This window comes from Heterodontus francisci, chromosome 38 (assembly GCF_036365525.1).
Source record: "Heterodontus francisci isolate sHetFra1 chromosome 38, sHetFra1.hap1, whole genome shotgun sequence".
In the NCBI taxonomy this organism is placed as follows: Eukaryota; Metazoa; Chordata; class Chondrichthyes; order Heterodontiformes; family Heterodontidae; genus Heterodontus; species Heterodontus francisci.
In genome coordinates this window covers 30,561,305-30,587,206 of record NC_090408.1, presented here as the reverse complement: position 1 = coordinate 30,587,206, position 25,902 = coordinate 30,561,305, and the positions used below count along the sequence as shown (strand labels likewise).

The following is a 25,902-nucleotide window of genomic DNA, read 5'->3' as shown; positions in this document are numbered from 1 at the left end:
ACCAAAATAATTGAGTAAGGAAAGCAATACAACAATCAGGTTCCCCAGTGTCAGTGCTTAAAGGGATTGTGCCAAAAATAGTTTATCAGGGCATTTCCTTTGTTTCAAAATTGGCATAATTATGGGGCAGGATTTTATTCCTGAGCAGTGTCTTCGTGCTCCATGGCCTCAAAACAACTTGAGGCACAGTTTTGCTGATTTTATCCAGTACTGCACTGTTTCATGCAAAATCTGCAGCAGCAAGTTTGGCATTTTTCTCTCACCTTCATTAAAGTGCAGCAGGATTTCATGAGGGTAACGAGGAGAAAATGGCTTCACCATAGATGTTTAGATCATGGAGAGAGGCTATTTTGTCCACTGAGCTGCACATGGAGAACCATGTCTTCAGGGGTGAAGGGGAGAAAATTTAAGGGCTCCAATAAATATCCATCCTACTGAACAAAATTGTTTGCACTAGCTTAAACATCCACCCCCTCCCCCACCATACTACAGCTCCAGGTTGTTCCTACCACAGAATGCATTGCAGTAACTCACCAAGGTTTCTCCAGTAGCACCTCTAAAACCTGTGACCTTCACCAGCTTTAAGGACAAGGGCAGCAGGCGCATGGGAACACCATCACCTCAAAATTCCCCTCCAAGTCTCACACCACCCTGACTTGCACATGTATCACTGTTCCTTCATTGTTGCTGGGTCAAAATCCTGGAACCCCCTCCTTCATCGTGAGGGCACCTTCACCTCACGGACTGCAGTGGTTCAAGAAGCCAGCTCACTACCTTCTCAAGGGCAACTAGGAATGGGCAATAGAAACCAGTCTTGACAGTGACACACAAATGCCGAGAGTGAGTTTTAAAGAATTATTTTTATAACAGAAAGGTGGAGTTATGATGCTATGTAGCTGGTTCCAATCTGTCTTCATGATTTAGACTTAAGAACAGTGTTATCAGCACATGTCCATCAAACCCTCTTGGCAGTTCTGGAAGCACACTGAAGTTTAAAACACTTGCATTTCTATACTGTAGTGCCTTATCACATCTCTCAAACATCCCAAAACATGTTGCGTATAATGAATTACTTTGTAGTTCAATCATTGTTATTATGTAGTCAACTGCTGCAGACACTTTGCACACAGCAAGAGCCCACAAACAGCAATGAAACAAATTTGCAGTTCATCAGTTTTTGGTGGTGGTGCTATTTGATGGAGGGATGTTGGTGAAGACACTGGATAAACTTGCGTGTCACTGGATCTTTAACATGTACCAGGAAAAGCAACTGGGACCTGGATGTAACATCACAGCTAAAAGAAGTTTCATTTAGTTTTCCATACTGATTCTTTTGTGACGATTTGTTGCGGGCATTACTTTTGCTCAGGGGTAGAAAGGTCTTAACAATATTCATTGGGAACTAGCAGCAGAACCTGGTCTCCACTCAGTCACTGTAATGGGCAGAGAGCCCAGTACACTGTGTACTAGGCCATTGCTAACTATTGCAACATAGTGTGCCGTCCAGGCACTGATCCACACAGGTCACTGAAACATAAAGTGGGGCCAGCATTCCAACTGACAGCATGTCCCCCAAAGACCGTCAAGAATTTAGTGGCGAGGAAAATGTTGATCAGCTTTCTCCAAATGGTATGAAAATTGGTGGATATGAATCAAACACATTAATCATATTATTGCTATTCTATTAATAGAGAAATATTGTTCAAGACAAGCTTCTGCCTTATATAAGGCACTGATACAAATTCTACCGACTGCAGGGGTTTACTGCAAAATATTTCAACTGTTATCCTATAACTAAAAATGAAAGATAAGCCACTTTATACATTGAGAATGAAAATAACTTTAAACAAACTGGATACCGTAATATTTTGTAGAGCTTTGTTTCTCCTAACGATGCTGTATTTTTACAATTGGGAAGTGGGTACTTAATCTAGCCAGTTCCACCTCAATCCAACCTGTCTGTAGTGACAGATGTGATGGTGAATCTCTTAATGCATCATACACCATTGAGAAAATGAGGTCAAACCGAGGTGAGAAAAAAATTCCTGAAATCTGCTCACTCAGCCTGCCTTTAAAATGGCAGCTTCAGCACCTAGCAGGAGAGCTACTGAGTTAAAGTCAAAACAGCCTCCCTCTCCACTCTACACCTCCCTCAATGAAGGGTATCTTATTTCACTTTGAGCTGAGTTTCCGACACTCCATTCGCTCCATCACTAAGACTGCCTAATTCCAACTCTGTAACATCGTCCATCTCCACCTCACCTCTGCTCATTTGCTGCTGAAATCCTCATCCATGACTTTATTACCGATAGACATGACTATTCCAGTGCTCTCCTGGCTGGCGTCCCACCTTGCACCCTCCATAAACTTCATCTTATCCATAGCTCTGCTGTGTGTATCCTAGTGCAGTTCATCAATCATTCCCATGTCCAGCAATGCTGCAATCATCCTCCATTTTAAATCCCTTCATGGCCATACGACGTTTCAAAATCTCTGCATTCCTCCAATTCTCGACTCTTGTACATCCCTGATTTTCATCACTCCACCATTGCCAGCCATGCCTTCAGCTGCTAGGCTCTAAGCTCTGGAATTCCCTCCCTAAACCTCTCAGCTTTATTACCTCTCTCTCCTCCGTAAAGACGCTCCTTAAAACCGACCTCTGTTGCCATACTTTTGGTCACCTGTCCTAATATGTACTTTCTGGCTTGGTATAATGCTCCAATGAAGTGCCTTGGGACATTTTGGGACAAAGATGCTATATAAATGCAAGTTGTTGTTGAAAGTGAAAACTCCTTAAGGGGAACTTAACATTAGTGCGTGCTTAGTTTGGAATGTGGAGGGGCAGGTGTGTGTGTGTGCTAACCAATCACATTTGCATTATTAAATTCATCTCCCTTATTCTGGGTCTGTAACTCTGCTGTTGGGTTAAAGAACCTGGATTTAGCAGTATAATGAATCCAATTCAAGAAGTCCAAAACGAACAGGCACCTGTGTAACAACACCTATAGTGATCCAGTTCCCTGGGTGTCAGCAGCCTTCCAATACATCATCCCAAATTCATGTGTGCTCCTGGGCAGTAGGTGCTATGCCATCACAACAGGGCCCGTTCTTCTCACGCACTTTCAACACTCATGCCCTTCCAAAGAACGATAGACAAATTATGGCACAGAAGGAGACCATTCAGCCCATCGTGTCTGCACCGGCCGAAAAAACTAGCCGCCCAAACTAATCCCACCTTCCTGCAGCTGGTCCATAGCCTTGTAGGTTACACCACATCAGGTTCATGTCCCGGTACCTTTTAAATGAGTTGAGGGTTTTCTGCCTCCACCAGCGTTCCTGGCAGTGAATTCCAAACACCCACCAACCTCTGGGTGAGTCCCCTCTAATCCTCCTATCAATCACCTTAACTCTGTGCCCCCTGGTAATTGAACTCTCCGCTAGGAAAAACGGGTCCTTCCTGTCCACTCTATCTAGGCCTCCTCATAATGTTGTACACCTCAATTAAGTCACCCCTCAGCCTCCTCTGTTCTAAGGAAAACAAACCTAGTCTATCCAATCTTTCCTCATAGCTGCGACTTTCAAACCCTGGCAACATTCTTGTAAATCTCCTCTGTACTCTCTCCAGAGCAATTATGTCCTTCCTGTAATGTGGTGACTAGAACTGTACGCAATACTCCAGCTGTGGCCTAACCAGTGTTTTATACAGTTCCAGCTTTACATCCCTTATTTTGAATTCTATACCTCCACCAATAAAGGAAAGCATTCCATATGCCTTCTTCGCCACTCTAACTATCTGTCCTGTCACCTACAGGGACCTGTGGACACGTACTCCAAGGTCTCTCACTTCTTCTACCCCTCTCAATATCCTCCCATTTATTATATATTCCCTTGCTTTGTTTGCCCTCCCCAAATGAATTACCTCACACTTCTCTGGATTGAATTCCATTTGCCACTTTTCCACCCACTCAACCAAAACATTGATATCATTCTGGAGTCTACAGCTTTCCTCTTCACTATCAACTACATGGCCAATTTTTGTGTCATCAGCAAATTTCCCAATCATGCCTCCTACACTTAAATCCAAATCATTAATATATACCACAAACAGCAAGGGACCCAACACTGAGCCCTGTGGAACGCCACTGGAAACTGCTTTCCATTCGCAAAAACATCTGTCAACCACTACCCTTTGTTTCCTGTCACTGAGCCAATTTTGGATCCAACCTGCCACATTCTCCTGTATCCCATGGGCTTTCATTTTTCTAACCAGTCTGCCCTGCGGGACCTTGTCAAATGCCTTACTAAAATCCATGTAGACCACATGCATCGCATTACCCTCATCAATCTTCCTTGTTACTTCCTCAAAAAACTCAGTCAAGTTAGTAAGACTTAACAAATCAATGCTGACTTTCCCTGATTAATCTGTGCCTTTCTAAGTGGCAGTTTATCCTGCCTCTCAGGATTGTTTCTAATAATTTACCCACCACTGGGGTCAGACTGACCGGCCTATCATTATTTGGCCTATCCCTCACACCCTTTTTAAACAATGGTATAACGTTCGCAGACCTCCATTCCTCTGGCACCTCACCTGTATCCAGTGAGGATTTGAAGATGATCCTCAGCGCATCCGCTATTTCCTCCCTGGCTTCCTTTTATAACCTGGGATGCAATCCATCTGAACCCTGGCAGTTTATCCACTTTCAAGGATGTCAGACCCTCTCGTACTTTCTGTCTCACTATGCTTTATATTTAATATTTCACACTCCTCCCCTTTTACTACAATGTCTGCATCAACCCTCTCCTTTGCGAAGACAGAGACAAAAAACATTAAGAACCCTGCCCACATCTTCTGCATCCATGCATATGTTCCCTTGTATATCCCTGATAGGCCCCATCCTTTCCTTAGTTATCCTCTTACTCTTAATGTACTGATAAAACATCTTTGGGTTTTCCTTGATTTTATGTCAATAATTTTTCATGCCCCCTCTTTGCTTTTCTAACTTCCTTTTTTACTTCACCCCTGCACTTTCTATACTCCTCTAGGCTTTCTAAAGTATTAAGTTTTTTATGATCGTCATAAGCTTTCTTTTTCTGCTTTAACTTACTCTGCATGCTTCTAGATAACCAGTGGGCTCTAGATTTGGCTGTACCACCCTTTATCTTTGTGGGGACATGCCTACACTGTGCCAGTAGTATCTCGCTTTTGAATGCCTCTCACTGGTTTGCCACTGATTTTCCTTCAAGTAGCTGTATCCAGTCCACTTTCGCCAGATCACCTCTCAGTTTCGTAAAATTTGCCTTCCCTCAATTTAGAACTGTTACTTCTGTTTCATCTTTGTCCTTTTCCATGATTATACTAAAACTAACTGTATTATGGTCACTATCTCCAAAATGGTCACCCACTGCTACTTCATCCACTTGCCCAGCTTCATTACCAAAGACTAAATCTAGAATTGCACTCCTCTCGTTGGGCTTGTTACGTGCTGGCTAAAAACGTTCTCTTGAATGGAGCTCAAGAATTTTGTGCCCTCTGTCCCCTTCACACTGTTTGTATCCCAGTTGATATTAGGGTAGTTGAAATCCCCAACTATTATTGTCCTATTGTTTTTGCACTCAGAAATATGCCTACATATTTGTTCTTCTATCTCCCTCTCACTATTTGGGGGTCTATAGTACACTCCTAGTAGTGTGGCTGCCCCTTTTTTATTTCTGAGCTCAACCCATATGGCCTCATTTGATGATTCATTTAGCATATCATCCCTCCTCACAGCTGTTATTAATTCCTTAACCAATAATGCTACACCCCCTCCTTTTTTATCCTCGCTATCCCGCCTGAAAACTCTACATCCAGGGATGTTGAGCTGCCATTCTTGCCCCTTTTTAAGCCAACTTACCATTATAGCAATGATATCGTGTTGCCATGTGTCAATCTGTGCCCTCAGCTCATCGGATTTACTACATTCCTTGCATTCAAGGTCACTGGCAAAAGTGCAGAAGCAGAAGTCCTGGGCAGTACCCCAAATCAGAGGATCGTATCTATAGGCTACCGTTCTCAAGGCTGATCTAACTTGGAGCACGGACCAATCCCTGTCTGGTCCAGGCCACAGCCACTCAGTGTATGTATCCATTGAAGCATTGGAAGACATTTAAAAAAACTATTCTGAACAGTTTTACGGCCTGACAGTACTATTTATAGAATCATTACATTTTACATTATGGCTGCAGGCCTTCAACCCATATCTCTTGGCTGATTCTTAAACAGCAAACAAACTTAGCCCCTTTCCCCGCCTCCCATACTCTCTTAAATTTAGCCATATCAAATATTTATCCACTTCCCTTTTAGATTCTGCTTCTACAACACTTTTTGGGCAGTAATCATTCAAATAATCCGCCATGTAAAAATAATTCTCCTCAGACACTTCCTTCACTTTTTTGATGAGTTTGTATTTATGTTTCTCTCTTATGTTCCTGACTCGCCAACTAGTGAAAATAGTAATTCCCAATTTACCTCATTAAATATTAGTTACTGTTAATAATCAAAGTCAAAGCAGATTTGAATAGGGAAGAATCGCTTTGTTTGTTCTGAGCAGTTACTGTGTAAATGTGCCCAAATTGTAGAGGCTTCCAACATCACTGCACACAGCGACGACAGCAATTCACCACACCTCCCCCGCCACTCACTCCAGTTAACAAACTCAACCCATGACATAATAAATTTGTTGCTGAAAGTATTATTTCAACATTCACCAAAGTATAACTAAAAAAACATACTGGGCTGAATTTTATTCGGGCACCGCCCTGTGCGGCGGCGCCCTTTGAACTCAGTGGAGTGCCCGCATTCAGCAGCTGCCAAGGAGCCCCCGTGATATTTTGCACGGGGGCTCATTTAAATAATGGGGGTGGAGCATCCGCCCTGATGATGTGTGGGGGCGGCCACCGCATCCCCGGCAACGACGTCCGCGTCACCGTGCAGGCGCCATTTTTAAAGGGCTTTAAGCTCTTACAAATAATTATAATTTTTAAAGGAAAAATATAATTGATTTTCATTAAAGATAAAAATAAGTGATGGAGGCCCTTCAGAAACCTCCCCCCCCCTCAAAGGGTCATTTCATTGCCTGAAATGACCATCAATTGATTTTTCAGATATCCGAATTCCACCCCCCCAACCTTATGCCCTTCAACTCCATCCCACCATCCCCACATCCAATAAAAATTGATTTCTCTGCTCCTCCACCCTTCCCGCCCTGAAAATTTTATCCCCTTCCCCCTCCCCACCAGGTTCTCGCCTCGGAACTCCGTGAGCAGTTTTGAAGGCGCGCGAAGGCCGAACGGAGGCCGTAAAATCAGCATGGGACGACAGGTAAGTTATTTTGCATACATTTATTGGCAATCTGCATATCGAGATGAAGGGCCCACCTCCAGGCGGTGGGTGGGCCGCACCAAGGTTCCTCCCCCAACCCCCCCGGTAATATGCAGTGGGCCCTTCTCGACGTCGCGGGTCGAAGCGGGCCTCTCCCCGCAGAATTTTACCTTCCTCTGCACTGGGACCCGCAGTGTCAAGGGGCCAGTAAAATTCAGCCCAGTGTGTCCTGTGCTCACATAAGTCTGTCCGAAGAGTTTAAATTCTTTCTGTAATCCAAGCGCTGAATATCTGGGATCAGATTCAAAAAGGCAGAGTTTGGTCACTGTGTGTACGTGTAGGGACCTGGCTCAGTGACTACAATACGACTTAATGAGGTTGGGCCAACAATAATTGGATCCATTATTTATGTACTGCCTGTGCTTGGACTGTACTGTACTAGAACTCTGGGGTAACTGAGAGGTTACCAATCGCCTTCGACAACAATTGAGGGCATTTTGCTGTGTTGGTCACTCCTGCAATTTTTTTAACTCAGGAGGACAGAAAGCAAATCAGTTGCAGTGGTGTGCAAGTCACATCCCAGCTTATATGGGTGTACGAGTTACATCCTGGATTCAAAGTCTGCTAATGACCTTCAGGAAAACACAACAGCACAACCTGATGTTAACATAGGGTCTGCAAAACACCAAATAGTCAGATTCTTTGCATGTGTTGCATTCACTGCCTACAGTTTTTGAAGTAATATTAACAAAGGATTGATTTATAGCCTCCTGCCTTGCCTGCCCTTCTTCTTTATGCAATAGTATATATGAACATTGCCAGAAACATCATTGCACAGCATCAACTACCAATTTAGGAGATTGGAACACACAACTTCAAGACAGTAAAAACCTATTCACACCAGAAATTGGCCAGGCATTTGTGAAATGTTAATCTCCATCTCAGTTCACTAATGCAGCACAATAATGCAGTTGCTTCCCTGTCCTGTATCATATTGTTGTTTCTTATGGAGCATTGGGATGTTGTAACTTCATTCTACAGTGCTGTGACTGTAGGAACAGTTTGTAGCAGCTTAAGTTACATTTTGCCATCTTAAAAATGTTAAAATTAACAAACTGCAGCTGTTCTAATACCTGGGCTTTTTGTTGCATTCTTTACAAAGGGATCAGACACCAAAAGCACATCGAAAACAGTTTTGAAATAATTCTCAGCCATAATTCAGCAGTGCTTCTCATGCTGACCAACGGTCTACCTCTGGGCGAAAATTGTACAGTATGTGTGGATCTCCTTGACTTGTGTATTGACTGATTTGCCATTGGAGCAGGAGTTTGGGTAACAACATTGTATTTGACACTCTTGCTCATGCAGCACTTCTGGAGAATGGCATTTTTGCCAAGTTCTCACTTTTAAATTATTTTGGGCCATAAGGAGATTCCAAAATTATAGATTTATTTCAGGGTTATGAATTAGTGGTGTGCGACACATGCTGTATTTTCTCAAAAGAACAGCACTTGCAGCAGTTTACTGAAAGCCCAGAGCCCGAGGAATATCATGCACCATCTATGATGTTTTTTTTAACTAGAATCAGGAATAAAAGCATCTTCATTGAGGCACAAGAGAGACGAGATGGAGACGAGCATGTCACAAATGCCTCTCCAATTTGTGCTATGAAGAGGTTATTTTTTTCTTTGCATATTGCAGCCTCTTTGGCTAGCACTTGATGGTGTGCCTGCTTTCTGACATTGTTCACACACGCTGTTGCTTAAAGGAGAAAGGCCAGGCATGACAGGTGGCAACGATTTTGATCCATTGTTAATACTATTCCGAAAGCTCACTACTTCAGGCTATGCTACAGAATATAACAGATGTACAGAGCCTGTCTGGTGCCATACATTACTTCAACAGGCTGTGCTGTTATCATCTTTCACCACAAACTGGAGCTTCACAAAAGGTAATTTTGAAAATGAAACAATTGCACTTAAATAAGGAGCCTGAATTGTGCCAGAAAATTTGGAGTATAGCTTTGCAATGTCAGTCTCTCAGTTATAAATGAACTATTCACTTGGGCTCTCCTGTTGCAGACTCAGTAAGGAACACAATAGTACTTCTGTCTTTGGAAGTCCAGTGTTTACCATGCATTCGTCACAATTCAATCTCAAAAGTATATAAAAGAGAGAAGGCTATCATTCCCTGCTAGTTCCTCTCAATGTGAATCTGGAAATTTACAAGTGCCTCCCAATCTACAAACTGTTCTCACCAATAACCATTAACCTGTGGTCTACAGACATGTCATGATGCAGTATGGGTGGGCGGGGGGCAGTGGTATATAAATAGAGAGGTCAGGGAAGGATGGAGCAAAAACAATGTGATTATATTGGGTACTTTAATTTTCACATTGACTGGGAGAAGCAGCTCAAGTAGAATAGGCAATGAAGCTAGAATTTAATTCAGAAAGTTTTTGGAACAATATGTTTTAGAACCAATGAAGGAACAGGCCATACTGGATTCGGTTTTCAAATCTCTCCATGGCCTCACCCCTCTCTAATCTCATCCAGCCCCACAACCCTCCAAGATACCCGTACCCCTCTAATTCTGGCTTCTTGTGTATCCTGATTTTAATTGCTACGCCCGTTGGTGTCAGTGCCTTCAGTTACTTAGGCCCTAGAATGTCTTCCCTAAATCCCTCCATCTCTCTTTCCTCCTTTAAAACACTCCTTAAAGCCTACCTCTTTGATGAAGTTTTTGGTCACCTGTTCTAATATGTGGCTCCATGTCAAATTTTGCTTTATAACCCTCCTGTGAAGTGCCTTGGGACGTTTCATTATGTTAAACGTGCTATATAAATACAAGTGCCTGTTGAGTAATGGCAATTATTTCAGAATTAGTTAACAATCAGATGGTACGGGAACATTGCAAAAGTAGTGATCCTACTACGATTGAATTTAATATTGGGTTTCAGAAGGAGTGAGATGAGTCATAACCCAAGGTTTTAAATTTAAGTATGGCAAACTTTGAAGGCATGAGAATTGAATTGACCACAATGAACTGGGCTGAACTGTTGAATGGGTAAACCTACAAACAGTAGGAAGTATTTGGTATGATACAAAAACAGTACATCTCCCTAAAAATCAATGTATTTTGTGAAGGCAAGCAGCTATGGTCAACAAACAAGGCAAGAGATAGAAAAGGCTTACCCAAATATGAGGAAAAATGGAAATCCAGTGGACTGGGAGAGATGTTAAAAGCAAAGGGATACAAAGAAAGTAATGAGGTGCAAAAACAGAATATATTTAAAAAAAAACTTGCAAAGATACCAACGTTAACAGCAAAAACAATTTAAAAATATTTTGAGAAAGAAAGTGGTAAAAATGCTCAGCAAAAGATGGATGCAGGCGAGACTATAATGGATAATAAGGACTTGCAAACTTATTAAATTAATACTTAGTATCTGTTTCTGAAGTGGACGAAGAGGTGCATTTCAAAACCTCCTTTATCTAATTTTAATGCCACCCCAATAAAGTTTATAAACTAATTTTTCAGTGATGGGTAATAATGGATTCCAGTTGCACAACAGCAGCTTTGTATAGTTCAAAATGCTAGCACTGAGGAAAGATTTCTTTGGAGGGGTGAACTGTACAAGATGTTGCCTTCCAGATGCCTTTTATGTCTTTATGAACATCCTCATTCTCTTGGTTTTCCTATTACACAGGCCACTTTTTCAACAAAATGCACAGCTATTTGAACATGGAGGGTTATCATTGACTACAGGAATATTGAACTGATCCATTAGAGCTGCTGATCCCAGCAATATGACAGAGCTGGACTGTGCCAGGCAATTTAGTCCTTTGTACTGTAGGACTCAAAAACCACATGTACAATGAATGTAGATGACACAGACAGTGCAATAAATGGGTGGAGTCAGATGTCAACAGTCAGAAAATCATGTGGAATGAAACATATTTCTCTGTGACTGTTTAATGTTAAAGACAGACTGTTGGCGACATTTTGTCTTTGAACAGCAACAATGAACCCAAGATGTACAGTATCAGTGAATATTACACCAGAGGATAGTATTCATCCTATCCTCATTGCTACCTACTTTTTAAAAAATATTCTGTAAAATTTCATGATTCTTTAGCATCCTTTAGAAATGTTAAAAGCCGATCAGTTTAAGTACTCCGTCATAACCCTTTTCATCCTTTCTTAAGTTCATTCAGCTGTATAATTGTGGTTTTGGGGCACGAAAAGCAATCACACTGAACTAATACCTTACAATTTATCATCAACATTTATGTGTAATGCATATTCCAGTTAGTTCTTCTGGGAGGTTTCGGATACATTACAATGGTAGGTGAGTGGTACACAATCACTTCATGGGAACCAGTTTAGAAACACCTGGGTGTCCAAATTAAAGGAACCAGCCCTCATTTCCCTGTCTCCGGATGCTGGTTCTGTTTGTATTTTCAGTCTTGTAGAGCTATTATCCAAAGCATTTTTTAAGTGGAAAGAAACATGTATACAGTGCCTGAAAACAAACTGTATGTTGACAATGGTTTACATGATGACATAATGTGTTTAATATCCTGTCAGATAAAACCAAAGAAGAAGGGGAGGGGAGGAGAAGTAACTTTTACGTAGCACCCAACATATCTTTCATTTTCATTCCAAGCAGCCCCTTAGGCACATATCAGCTCTAATCTACCTTGTTGTTTCTCGTTCCTAATTTGTCTTTCCAGAGACATTCTGAGTACATCCCTCAGACCATATACATGCTGACGTTAGTAGTTGTTTTGTACTAAACTCTGGATACTATTTAAACATTGACCAGAGATCCGGCAGAAATTACCACAACAAATAAACAGGGACCCATTCCCACGCAGTCCCTTCTGTGACTAATGAACAAGACAGTTTCCCAAAACTTTATGGAACTACTGCTTCAGGCAGTTTACAGGATTTAGAACATTTTGTTCAACCAGTCCCATCAAAACAGAAAGCTCTCTTTATCCAGCGTCAGAGTTCAATTAACAAAAAGCAAACACTGTATCTGATGTGTTTGTAATTGCTAACCGTGTATATAGTATCTGCATATATTGCATAAATGCTGATAAATATTGACATAAGGCAAATACTGATATATTCTTAATGTTATGAGATGTCCCTGCCTAAATACATCATTAAAATTTTCCTTTACCGCAGTTTCCACTCCTGAGGATGTTAACTTGCTGGGATATAGTTTCACAGGCTTTGGCCACCCTCCAGTACCTCATGCAATGGCTATTTTTCAGACATGAGGCTGGACTTCAGAGCCTTTTTGAATATGGAGGGCATATCAGTTGAATCTGATCCTGATCTTGCCTAATGTCCATACGTGCACTTTCCAGCAGGGATAATACAATAGTTAGCAGGTGCAGGAAATCTGCTCAGTTTCTTTTTATCTTCCCTGGGCCAGAGACATAAAGTCCAACTGTAGCTCCCTAACTGCTCCATGGCTGAGATCAGCTAATTCAGCATAGTCTGCAAACCCCATCCCAGAAGCTTTTAACCTATATGGTTCAGCACCACACTGTAGCTTTGCCCACTGAACTATCACGAGCTATTACAGTGCTTCTTCTTATTGAATTACTGCATCGTTCTTTCAAAATCTGACTGAGCTACCAATGACTAATAATGTAGCATACTACCTGAACATCTCATGGAAAAGACAAGGATATGGCAAATAAGCCACCTCTACTACCATCTACTTAGAATGATACCAGCCCCCAAACCTTGGTACCTGTACACTGGTTGCAGTACATTAAAGCAAAGGTAAATTTTCATCTTTATAAATGATCATTTCGATGGTGTTCATACAATAATTGCAACAGAATTCTCATAATAACTGAAAGGCTACAGTACAGTCCTGCAGAACATCAGATTACTTACACACAATCTTGCTGTAAACAGTGTATCATTTTCAACTTTATGCATTTTTAAAAATCAAAGCCATACATCTGCTATTGTCATGGCTGCGGTTCGTTACTTGTCTACAATCCTACCCCTTGTCTGCTGTGTTATTGATGTCAAACCTCTTTGTTGCTAGTTGCATTTAGCATTTACTACTTATAGTAATAACCTATAATTTGCAACGTGTTGAGAGCCTTGTTAAACACTGAAGCAATCACCATGATTTTACTTGGAAAAGCAGTAAAAATGAAACCAATCCAGCTTCTCATTTCACACATAAAAGATACGATTTTCTTTTCTAATTCAAAAGTGCAATGATTTCTACCAGTTCCTTTTTGAATAGAGTTACATAGGTGCCTTGTTATTTCAGGAAAGTGGGCATTCATTATTGGGCTTTCAAAGATGCAAACCACATAAGCTCTTTTCCAAAACCGGTGCAGGTATAGCAAAGGAGGAATATCCTTAATGAAGGTCATGGCCCGAATTTTGCAGTCAGTGGCAAAGTGACAGCATTCTGTGCTGACCTCGAAGAAAGCTGCCCACAAAGATCCCTCGCGGTATCTTAATGTGAGTTTTGCCCTTCCCAATGTTAATTTCATTCTGGCACTAGCTATAGGTGATCTGCGGCTTCCAGCAACAGCGATATTATCAAGCAGGCTAAGCAGCCTATCACATTGAAGAATTCTCACGGCAAACCAGGAAATAACAAGCAGGTTTTATCATCCATTCATAATTTTACAGAAGGCAAAATAAAGATTGGGATATACACCTGGGATTAAGGTAGAAGCTGAAATATGATAAAATCTGAAAACATTATTTTAAAAATCTATGGAATTTATCAATGAATGCAGAAATTTGACATTCCACAAATACAAAATTAGCTTTTCAGGGCCAAAGAGGTTATTCAGCAATAACTATGACTTAGTATGCTATGTATGCTATACACTTAGTAGGCTAAAGTGTGGCGAGTCGAAGAGACTTAGTAGTTGGCAGGAAAAAAGACAGAGGCGCAAGGGGAGAGCTAACTGTGTAACAGCCCCAACAAACAAATTTCTCTGCAGCACCTGTGGAAGAGCCTGTCACTCTAGAATTGGCCTTTATAGCCACTCCAGGCGCTGCTCCACAAACCACTGACCACCTCCAGGCGCTTACCCATTGTCTCTCGAGATAAGGAGGCCAAAGAAAGTATGCCATTAAAAACCCAGCTACACCTCATTCAACAGGCTTAATTATTTTCAAGAGTTTTTACAGTCAGAATAATAGTGTAAAAAGCAGAAGTTCACATCAGATCAGTGATTTCTGATTGATTTCCATCTGTGAGGACTTCAAAAGTACACCATGTGGAAGAGTGAGGAATCAGTGACGGCAACTTCTGGATCTCTGCGTTTAACTGTTCATGTGCGTACATCAGAAATTGTTGTCAGTTTCAAAGAGTAATGATGGTGACAGTTTCGCCATCATTATAACTGCAAATTCTGAGCCATCAGCTTAAGTTTACACATAAGCTCGATGGACCCACAGACAAGAGAAAAATAAACAAAAAGCCCTTAATAGTTTTAATTTCCAACACTGACTCACCTGCCAATATAATTCTCCCATCTCTACATTTCCTACATTAGAACAGTGACTATACTTCAAAAAGTACTTTTTTGCCTGTAAAGGGCTTTGGGATATCCTGAGGTTATGAAAGGCACTATATAAATGCAAATCCTCCTTTTCCTTTTACCGTTGAAATGCCCCTGCCCATACTCAGGTTTCTGCAGGATGCTCATGTGATGATGGTGATCAGATATCTTGATCTTGTGAAATATTTTATACATTTCCTGGCATTCGGTTGGGCACTGTTTTACATAAGGCTTTAGAACTACCAATCATTTCATTTTATCGTGGAAGCTAGTTTGATCCAAGACACTAGCAGAGGAACCCACCAAGTACGGAGTTAGGTCACAGACCAGCCATGATCTCACTGAATGGCAGAACAGGATGGGCTAAATGGCCTACTCCTATTCCTATGATCCAAAGCTTTTAAAGCTTCATTGCTTCAATCAATCCAAAAAAGAAAACTGATTAAAATCTTCAACTTGTAACATTTAAAAAAAACATTTCAGACGCCTTCTATTTTAGTGAGAGGTCCTATAAGAAATTATAGAATACATGATACTAAAAGTTAGAATTTAGGACTTTGACCTAATTTCTGCATTCAAGAGCACACATACTCTTTTTCTGAGTGTTACAATCTGGTTCTCACATATTCTTTGCTCTTCTGAATCTTATGGCGTCTCATGTTGTATCCAACTGCTCCGGTGAAGGAAAGCGGGATATTCCATGAAGTTTTATTATTTGCATTAAATGATCTAGTTTAGATTTCAAATTTCATTTTGTAAATTATTCATGCAAATGGATTTTTGCACCTGTCTAGATGATACAGTTGCTGTGTCTATAGCAGCCCATAGATCAGATACTTACTGGATATGTGCATCTAAATTTGCTGCAGGAGCAAATCAGTATGCATCCCTGACACATTCCTGTTAATATTCAAACCTCGGCAATTTAGCAGTCTCAGGTTAAAGAAGCCTTGCAGAAATCAAATAACCAAAACTTGCACCATAACATGAGCAAATCATGAAAAGAGACAATTATAAACATCCTAGATCCCAGAGGATTAGCAGATTCAATATATATCTCTTTAGTTAGGTTTAGTTTTCACATTAACATTTTTTGCGTCTCCAGAAGTGCTGCTAGGCAATGAGATGAATTCCTCTGGCACGAAAACGAATGAAGACAGTAGAGTGGCTGCTGACTTGCATATGATCTGTAAATTAGCAAAGGAAATAATCCTTGCAATGTGCAGGTGTAAACACAATGTTTTGCATTACCACACGGAAATCTGTTTTGGCGATGCTGCAAATCAAAAATTATAAAGCTGTTCGGGAAAGAGAGGGGGAAAAAAAATCAGCAGGCAAATGTGCACAAAGGAATAAGGTAAATTATCTCTAAGTAGGGCACTAATCAGAATCAAAATTGGCAAGTGGGTAAAGGTTGTTGCGAAAAATGCCATCAATCATTTCACAGCAGAACTGCTTTGAACTAACCTGAATTTCTTTAATTTTTCTTACCCACCAGATATTGGAAAATGAAAGATACATTTTACGAAAGCACTGAAATATCATGAAATACAACAGAGTTCTAGCTCAGTATAAATGTAGCTTCAAAGGATGTACAGTATCTGGTGCCCTCGTTTGGTAGCTCCTGACCTTGCTTCATCTACTTTCCTCCAAGCATTTTCTCTTTATTTGTTGCAACAGTTGCTTTACTGGAGGCAACTGCAAAGTAACACAGATCAGACTGGCTCTGTGATGAAGCAGCAACACACTTGCCTCACACATCAACGGCGACATGTTTGAATACCAGCAAGACTGTCATTCTCCAGTCTGATATCCATGAATATCTACGTCCAAAAGTGCAGAGAGGATCTGGAACTCCTTCCTGTGCTCACTAAGGTGAGAGATGCCAATGCAAGGGACTAACACACTTATCCAATTTTAATTCCCTTTGACAACAGCCCGGCAATCATATGGCATCTACCAGCTCCAGGGTAAAACTGACTCCAACAATGTACTTTAATCCTAATCTCCAAACAGTCCCTTATTGAACCAGAGTGAACTTTTACTACTTCTTACGCCAGATCTCCTTAAGGTTTCTCTGAACGAGACTGCCAAATTAAAGCTGTATTGAAAACAGTTTTGAGCTGTAGGCTACAGAGCTACAAGCATTAGGTTTGGTTTGAAGGTACACCAGAATCATTTCAGACAGGTTTCCTACAGCAGCAAAAAGGAACTTTTATCTCATCAGTATGGGCTGGATTTAATTTGTACAACCATGGTTTTCCAGGTTGGGGAGCTCTGGATTTTAGCGTCCAGGCTAGTTTGAAGTAGCATCAGTCATGTCACATGACAGCCTCAACACTGCCTCCCTGCAATTTAAAGGCAGTTATGGTAAAGACTTGTCACTCCAGCTCCCCTGTGCATGGCAGACAGTAACTGAACAGGAAGTGGCAAACTCGGGGTGCACAATTTCCCAACATACGATCCTGGCATATGCAAGGGAACCAAAGTGGACTATCTCCCTTATAGCACTTTTTAGCCAAGTATTTTTCACCATAACATGGCAGGAATGCTTTAAATCAGTGTGTCCCTATAGGCTTACTCTTCTCTCTAAGTTCTCAGGTTTATCTCCTGCTTCTGTTTCCTTCTCAAGTCTTGCTTCTGCAACTTCATTTAAAGCACTTTGTTTCCTGCCTTTTCTCACTTCTGTTTTCCAATTAATGCTGTTATTTCTTCTGTTTGTGTTCTCCTTACAATTATTTATCTTTCTGTCTTCATTATTTACTTCTTTCCTTCCTATTCACTTCTCTCTGTTATTTGTTGACCTGGAAAGAAAGGTAAAAGGGAGACTCTCTTTACTTTCCACATGGTTTTGTTTCTATTCCCCATTTGTCATTTTCATTTATGGTTAGAAAACAAAAAGACTCACATTTACATAGCACCTTTCACAACTTTAGAAACTTTTAGCTTCAAATGCTTTACAGCCAATGAAGTACTTTGTTGAAATGTAGTCACTGTTCTAGTGGAGTTGAGGCCATGATCAGATCAGCCATGATCTTATTGAATGGTGGAGCAGGCTCGAGGGGCCGAATGGCCTACTCCTGCTCCTATTTCTTCTGTTATTAATGTAGGAAGCATGGCAGCCAATTTGCACACAGCAAGCTCCCACAAACAGCAATGTGACAATGACCAGATAACCTGTTTTTGTAATGCTGATGGGAAGGTTAATATAGGCCAGGGCACCAGGGTTAACCCCCGCTCTCCAAATAGTGCCAAGGGATCTTTTACATCCACCTGACAGCACAGACAGGGCCTCAATGTCTCATCTGAAAGACTGTACAGTGCTCCCTCAGTACTGCACTGGAGTGTCAGCCTTGATTATTGTGCTCAAGTCCTGAAGTGGGACTTGGAAACCAGGCCCTTGTGACTTAGAGGCGAGCATGCCATCAAATGAGCCACAGCTGACACATATGATTATCTTCATTTTTAAAATATATTTCAGAATCATTCCTCCATCTTGTAATTTATAGCTACCTCCCATTTGAATCTCAGGCTATTGACTGATGATCCTTTCACCCCAGCAGTTCTCTACTCTGTCTTTTGACATTACCTCGTTTCCATTCTTACATCCTCATTGTATACAGCACCCAACATTGCCAGAGTTCCATTCTGTTCAAATGACTGCCCTGTAATGAAGTTTACCAACACTTCTAAACACACACACACACACACACACACACACACACACACACACACACACACACACACACACACACACACAACACACACACACACACACACAGTGCTGGGGGATCCCACTTGGATCATTAGTGTCAGCAATAAATGCATGCACTGCAAATTGTGAAGAAGCATTATTTTTGGGGGTGGGGGGGGAGAAATTGTAGCTTAGACGCATCAATACTAAACAAATCCTAGAAGCAGGATTTGTACCATAAACAGGCTAAAAACTGCAGGCTGTATCTCTCACTTGGACTGCAGGGGATAGGCAAGTAACATTAATGTCTTCTTTCATCGATAATGACTCACTTGGAGCTTGACAGGGAACTTTAGAGCGGCAGTGACCACAGTAATATTGATAAAGTAAAGACGGGAAAAGCTTTGATGCACAGATGTGGAGAAATGTTAGAAAACTGGCATGAGATGAAGATCACCGATCAGAATACATTTATTTTCTGCTCTCCAGGCGTGCAAGAGATGCTTGAAGAGCCTCCCAGATATGGGCCCATCATTCAAGTCTTAGACAGACCTGGGCTTCATAGATAACGCTAAGAGTTTTTGTTAATGAAATGAAAGGGAGAAAAAAAAAGCTTCAGGGAGCCAGATTAAGTAGTGGAAGAGATCTGGGAGCTCCTATTTCTCATCTACATGCTGCCCCTTGGCAACATCATCCAAAAGCACAGCATTAATTTTCACATGTACGCTGATGACACCCAGCTCTACCTCATCACCATCTCTCTCAACTCCTCCACTGCTGCTAAATTCTCAGACTGCCTATCCAACATCCAGTACTGGATGAGCAGAAATTTACTACAATTAAACATTGGGAAGACTGAAGCCATTGTTTTCGGTCCCCACTACAAACTCTGTTTCCTAGCTACCAATTCTATCCCTCTCCCTGGCAACAGTCTGAATTTAAAACAGCGTGTTCACAACCTCGGTTTCACATTTAACCCCATGGTGAGCTTCCGACCTCATATTCACGCCATCACTAAGACTGTCTATTTCCACCCCCGTAACATTGCCCAACATTGCCCCTGTCTCAGCTCATCTGCTGCTGAAGCCCTCATTCATGCCGTCGTTACTGCTTGATGTAACTACTCCTACACAGTCCAGGCTGGCCTCCTACATTCTACCCTCGGTAAACATGAGGCCATCCAAAACTTTGCTGCCCGTGTCTTAACTCACACCAAGTCCCGTTTACCTATCACCCCTGCGGTCGCTGGCCTACATCGGTTCCCAGTCAAGCAACGTCTTGATTTCAAAATTCTCATCCTTGTTTTCAAAACTTTCCATGGCCTCACCTCACCCTATCTCTACAACCTCCTCCTGCCGCACAACCCTCCAAGTTATCTGCTCTCCTCTAATTCTGGCCTCTTGTGCATCTCCAATTTAATCGCTCCACCATTGGTGGCCATGCCTTCAGTTACCTAGGCCCCAAGCTCTAAAATACCCTCCCTAAACCTCTCTACCTCAGCTTCCTCCTTTAAGATACTCGTTAAAATCGACCTCTTTGACAAAGCTTTTGGTCATCTGACCTAATATCTCCTTATGTGGCTTGGTGTCATATTTTGTTTTATAATGCTCTTGTGAACCAACTTTGGATATTTTATTACATTAAAGGTGCTATATAAATATAAGTTGTTGTTGTTGTAACTCAGGAAAGCTAGTGAGGCCAAGAATATCAGGAGATGAAGAAAAACGGAAGCCAGAAATTTCCTTGGATCTGCTCCTGCTCCACTACATTAATTTTGCCTGAAGTGCAAGAGAAACCCCATTTGTGACAGCAGTTTTAGCAACTCCAAGGAAAGTCTGAACCTGTGAGTCGAGCCACTAAACAGTTAACAATTTCGCTAGAAGTCCAGGTGTCCAGACAGCGAAACAACAGCCAGCATAAATACTAAAAGTTGTTATACTGAACTTAGTTTCATTCAAAGTCACACTTACCTTTTAAATGCCACTAAACATTCTGCAGGGTTAAGGATGCCAAACGCTAGTGAATTTTGTGCTGAGTAAAAGTACTCCCTGCAAAAAGACAAGTTATTCTTAACACTTCTCCCAATCAAGAGTTCGAAGTAATCAACCCACATTCCAATTCATTTCTTCCACTCGTCGTCGCTAACCTCGAACAGTAAATCTCACTTTAAAAATCGCAGTAATAACATAGATGGTAATAAGTAGTCAAACAGGAGTTCTAAATTGAATTGATTTGGATTCATTTGAAGTTTTGCCCAATTGCATCACTTTAAATGCACTTGACTTAACAAAAAATTCTACTCTGAGGACTTGTGTGGATCTGTAGGAGCCTTGCTGGATGCTACCTGCTGTAATGGTTGATGTGTACCATAAAATGGGCTATTATCTCATTGATCAGCATTCTTGTGAAAGTTCTATAACAAAGTCTCCATGAAGTTAGGGGATATGCAACCAATATGTGATAATGCAATGGTAGCAGTTCTCAAAGTTTGGGGTATGATATTGGACAAAGTTCTATTGTTCTACTGTTAAGAATTTCTTCAGCCTTTGGAAATCTTACATTTGGAGAGTCTGAATTTGGAGCATTGAAAAATGAAGACCACTTTTTTCCCTCAAACATTCATTCCTATTACATTTTCTTAGGAAATAACATGATTGGTCCCTGAATGCTTTAGTGAAGTCCTGAAAGTTGTTACGATATTAAAACCTGGAGCTGAGGAAAGACTTGATAATCTTTGGCTGCAATAATCAATTAGCTTTTTGTTTTGGGGGGGGGGAGGTGGTGAATGCAGATGATATTGCAGAGGCAGTTCATTAAAGATGTAGCCTGACTTCTCCTCAGTCTATCAGCAAAGTCCAGTTCTTACTTAGCTGTGATTCAAGATGCTCCCTTCCGAACTAAACCTTAAATGTGGATAAGTACAACCTACATACCTGCCAGAGGACTCAGTGACAAAGGAATGTAGCCAATAAAAGTCACATCAGAGGAACAAGATGGTCAAAAAATGTTACAAGTAACCCCATATGTTAGGGTAGAAAATTTCCACCATATCACAGTCTTCACAAATTCTACAATAGATCTTATTTTGATACCAATGTTGTATCAGAAATACACCAATATTCTAAGCTTTGGAAGTTTCACAGTTAATTAACCCCATAAATATGTTGTTGAGTATTAATAGCTTAGATTAATAAGTAGGGACAACTCTTACTATGTAGCTCTATAATAAATGTTGTGAAATGTTTTCATTTCAATTGTACAGTAACGGTGACATCTTATTGATACAGGTGGTGTTTATTGGAACTGTGTTTTGAATACTGTTTAGTAAAGGAGCTAGCACTTGCAATATGTGGAGGACAAACATGTTATATAATTTTTAGTAACTATTAATCACATTAATCACAGAATATAAATCATTAATATTTCTATGAATTACCACTGCCATTCCCAAGAATATAAAATGATAGGCTCTAATCTTGCACTCCTAAATTAAAAATAAATCTGCAAAATAACAACAGGCTTCATCTACTGCATTACGTGACCACAAGACACTTCTAGTTTTATTTTGAATATTTACAGTGAACAAAAGGGGCATTTGACTGAAAACAAAGTGGGGCTGTGAAAAGAGCTTCCACTGTGCAACACAGGTCATCTGTTTACAGTGATTAAAGATTCGGTGACATAATCCTGGCTGCACAGAACACAACTGTGTAAACACAGTTAAAACTGTGTATCCGGCATTTCATCCAAATATCATAATAAATAGCAAGAGTCAAGCAGAACCTTTGCTGTAGAAACTGCTCTTTCCCAATTCTATCCAATATTTTGTATGGCACTAAAGTAATTTTAATCGCTGAATGAGAACTTGTGGCATGAAAAGTGATGAACGAGGATGACTTTTATTTTTGTTAAGGCAAGATATGAGATGAGAGCAGATAACTGAACACTTTGATGCCATCGCAATTACTCAGCGTGTACTGTAGCTGTAATAGCACCTGTCAGAATGTTAATGCGCATTTCAAAATGGGTTTGGCTCTCGACACCAAAAAGACCAGCGTGATTTATTCTGGTTACCCAAAGAGATCTTCAGTCACAAATCACACTGCATCAAGCTTCTGGCGTGAGAGAAATGATTTTTTTTGGTAAAGGAGTAAATAAGACACAGGGACACTCATGAAAGAATATATTTTGAAATCTCCGGCTTGCAAAGTATTAGGAGAATCAGCCCCTAAGGAATGAGACCGTAACCTTATACAAATAGATAAGATTCTATCTGACATCCCCCATTTCCCACCCAGCTCCCTGGAGTGGGAAGCAGAAAAGGTGATTGATTTCAATAAAGTGGAGCAACAGTGCCAACTGTTCAGGGCGCAGCACTCCAGGGAAAGTCTTTCTTTTTAAATTGGCTTTTTATTTTTAAAAAAACGGATTTGGCCACATTTCTCTTCCTCTCCTTGCGCCTAATTTTAAAGAGAGAATAAAATGTCGTGCTGTGAATTTGCATCGCTGCCTTTCTCAGCGAGTGTGAGCATGGACTTCGATCAGTTATCAAGTAGCAATCGGTGTGTGAGAGGCTGAACTCCGGTTCCCACCCAGAGAACAAGGGCTCTCTCCCGGCAGCTCGCTGACTCAGTGATCTCCCCATCAAATACTGGAGCACAACGCCAGCTTTAAACCCCCCAGTACACAGAGAGAGAGAGGGGGGAAAGAGAGAACATAACATTTCCTAATGAGCTGACATTTAAATATTATTGCAGCAAAATAGAATAGTATTCGTGTCCCACATTAAAAAAAACGGTACGTCAATGTTTGGGTTACGAGACCTAGACTAAAAGCAAACACACACATACAAAAAGCATCAGCATCACAGTGTGCAGCAATGTTAATCCAAACCCAACCCAACACACAAATATTGGGGAGAAAAACTTCGGGGAAAGTCAGCATTACCCTGACAGTTCACGCATTCGTTGCTGCTGCTATCGAAGGAGCTATAAAAAAAACTGAAGGGGGGGGGGGGGAATAAAAGAGGACTTACTTGAGAAAGATGCCGAGAAGTGCTGGAGGACAGAGACAGAGAAGAGCGTCCGAGCCAGTTGTAGCGGAGAACCTGCGCGATTGCTCTCCAGCCCGGGACTCGCGGGGCGGCTGATTGACAGCTCCTTCCCCCAATGGGCTGCGGGAGGGGGCGGGCTGATGGCCTCGGCGGGGCTGCTGATTGGACAGGGCTCCTTGGGAGCAGCGTTTCCCGCCAACACCCTGAGGGAACCAGAAGCAGAAAAGAAGCATTGGATGGGTGGGAGGATGTGGACTTCCCAAATCCAAAAATAAAAGATAAATCCCAATCCCTTACAGTAACAAGGCTATTCAAACCTTAACACAGAACTGGGACATTCACTTCACTGATTGTATTCACTGTAGCCTTGGCAGTGAAATGATACCTTTTAGTCTTCCACAGATGGTTTGCTGGTAAGTGAGTGCAAGACGTTATTATGTTTCGGATTTGATCAGTGTGAGCAATGTATCCAGGGTGGAGCCCTGTGCTGGGGAGGGGGGGATTGCCTTGACGCAATGATATTGGTTTCCCAGCCTCTTGTTACTGGAGGCGCTGCCTCCACCTAGTCAGTGTCCTGGTTCCGCCCTCTCTGCCTTTTCATTGTAATCGGGACCTGATAAGAACAGCACCATTTTGCTATGTTACAATCTTCTCGAGCAGCTTTCAACGACAATCAAAGGCGCAATTCCTTTTACGACGTCTGAGACAATGGGCTTCTTTCCATTCGAAATTCTGAATGTCAAATCAGGTGAATGTCTCCAATCGCTTCTTGATTCATTGGAAAAAAAATCAGGGTTCACAATGATTAGAAATTCCTCAACGGCATCAACATCTCTCGTATAAAGCCCGAGATTATCTTCAGTTGGAATTATTTCTGTCATGGTCTGTATAGAATTTACACGTTTTTATTAAAAAGTGTATTGTTTGACTCATCAGTCTATTCAACTCCCCAAATCATGCCATATTGTATGCTTGTTTGAAAGAGCAAACTAAATGACCAGTTCCTTAGCCTCTGCCAACACTTCATGAACCAATTACACGAATTGTACAACGGGTGTGGATTCCTGAGCTCCACTCTGTGTGGTCGGATACCTGCTAGGAGGGATCTCACCTGCAAAAGCTCATGTTCTACCGAGATTGAAGCACCAACTGTTGTGCTGCCTGGCCAGTGTGACATTCAAGCAGTTTTCACAATTGCCTGGAAATAAATTTTAAAGGAACTAAGACTCATTTTTGCAGACCTTGTATTGGTAAGCCCCTCTGTTCCACAACAGAAAGTATCCTGCAACTGCTAAATAGGATTGCAAGGCTGATAAATGGCATTGCACGGCACCCATTTTTCAGCCAAAAATAGGTGCAGAAGATTCCAGTGCAGCCTGCAGGCGCTTATTCCATGCCGGGCATGTGTTGCACCCCATATTGGTTAGGGCTCCCTGACGTTGTTCAGGCTTCCATCTGAAATGAGCATTGGATGAATTGCTGTGAAAATTGGGGGCCGATTGCCTATTTCAGGGCACTGCCCAATATTGGATCGTGACTGACCACAGTATACTGCTGTCAGGTTTCTCAAACGAAAAGCAGCCCGACTAGCAGTTTTTAAAGGATATGCAGGAGGCTGCCACCAAAAAGGTAAGTTAAAAGCAACGTTTTGCTTGCCTGAATGTGTAGGCAGAAGACGCAGGAGTGCTCCCACTGACTTCACATTAAAGCTGGAGGTCGCTGTCAGCCATTTTCCACCCCCACGCAATCTCCTCCCCCTCCCCTCCTGGACTCCTGGTAAGTCTGGTGCTGGTGACCCTTCTGACTGACCATAATCGTAGCCACATTTGGTGCACTGCATCTTGGCCGCAATAGTGTCCCCAGCACCCCCGTTGCATCCTGATGATGACAGATGTCCAGTTTCGTGCGGTCCTTTGGCTCATAATTCTTGTCGAGTTTGCCAATGGGCTCACATCTGTTTCAGAGCAGAAACCAATGTCTAGGCCCAAATGTCCAGTATTTGAGTGAGCTGTTCAGAAATTTCAAAAAAAAAGTAAACTGAATACGAAAGTATTCTTTTGGAAGCATTTGGTTGAAATTTTTGAAGTTTCGTTTGAAAGCAATTTCCTTCATCAACACACACCTTAGAGGTGATCACACACCTGTACAGTTTTGGAGCTGGCAAAAGGTAGAAACCTGATTTCTAAATATAGCATTCATCTTAAGCTTGACTATTTGCATCTGAAGA

At 41.5% G+C, this 25,902-nt stretch overlaps 1 protein-coding gene across 10 annotated transcripts in view; it reads right to left on the bottom strand.

Moving 5' to 3' along the window:
* sema6d (semaphorin 6D) overlaps positions 1–23,745 on the bottom strand; it is a 259,908-nt gene extending 236,163 nt beyond the window's left edge. For all 10 annotated transcript variants that reach the window (XM_068018004.1, XM_068018001.1, XM_068018015.1 and 7 more), the window contains exons 1-2: positions 23,658–23,745; positions 20,593–20,670 (exon numbers count right to left, since the gene is read on the bottom strand). The gene's annotated coding sequence lies outside the window, so the exon portion shown is untranslated. The remainder of the gene's footprint in view (positions 1–20,592; positions 20,671–23,657) is intronic.
* Positions 23,746–25,902: the final 2,157 nt, after the last annotated feature.